The sequence below is a fragment of the Notolepis coatsorum genome, assembly GCF_963971535.1.
Source record: "Notolepis coatsorum genome assembly, chromosome: 10".
Classification (NCBI taxonomy): Eukaryota; Metazoa; Chordata; class Actinopteri; order Aulopiformes; family Paralepididae; genus Notolepis; species Notolepis coatsorum.
The window spans coordinates 17496301-17497416 of record NC_140174.1 but is presented as its reverse complement, the minus strand read 5'-3'; positions in this window follow the sequence as shown (position 1 = coordinate 17497416).

Here is a 1116-nt window from a genome sequence, read left to right as displayed (position 1 = left end):
CCTACACTGTAACACGCAACACTTTGATGAACATTGTTACTCAGCTGATAGAGCTGTGCCCTTCCTGATGACTTGTTGTACAGAACTTGTAAGTCGCTTTGGATAAAAGCGTTCAGCTAAATGACTAAATGTAAATGTATTCAGATGTATGTACAGAGTTGTAGTATTATATGTACAGTGATACAGGTATAAAAACACTATGACAGTCGTACTGGTCAGCAGTGAAAGCAGTAGGTAGGTAGTAGGTAGGTATACGTAACGTAGTAGTAGGTAAATATATATATTCTCTTTTAGAAACTCTGTCTGTAAATAAACAGTACTGCATATTTGTATATCTTGGCTGTCATAAATGTCTGGATGTAACAGTACTGTATATTTGTATGTCGTGTATGCCATAAATGTTATGATGAATTGAAAATGGGGGACCCTGATGTAAACAAGACGAAAGTCTTTCTCTGGTCTGCATCCCCCTTAACAATTGTGTGTATTGAGTCGTACTGTATTGTACCCATTCAGCAATCTGTTAATAAAGTTTTCAATCAATCAATCAATCAATCAATCAATCAATCAATTGTATAGGCAACAGAGTTCAGAGTCCGTACAGTAAGGGTAACAGAGCCTAGGGTGTAGGTAGTGGAGTTCAGAGTTCACATTAGATTAGATTAGATTAGATTCACTTTATTGTCATTACACAGTACAAGACAGTGCAACGAGATTGTGTACGTCACATGCACCAGGGTGAGAGCTTGTTTATACCCTTGGTACAGTAAGGGTAACAGAGCCTAGGTTGTAGGCAGTGGAGTTCAGAGTTCAGAGTTCACATGCACCAGGGTCACGGGTTAGAACCTCCCCCCCCTGTGGAAGACTCCCTGAGCGAGACGCTGTCCTCGCGGGAAGAATAGAAGCATGGAAATCACACGTGATCACGATACCTTGTGATAGGATGTCGAAGAGAAGCTGCCATAGAAATGACATATGAGATCATGTTAGGCTCGTGTGGAATCACATGCAAAGTATTTGTGAAAACACGTTGGGAAAGGTATGCGAGAACGGAAAAAAACTTTTTCCATAAGGTTGAACCCCTACCTGCTCCAGGGCTGACCCTGCACTCTGACC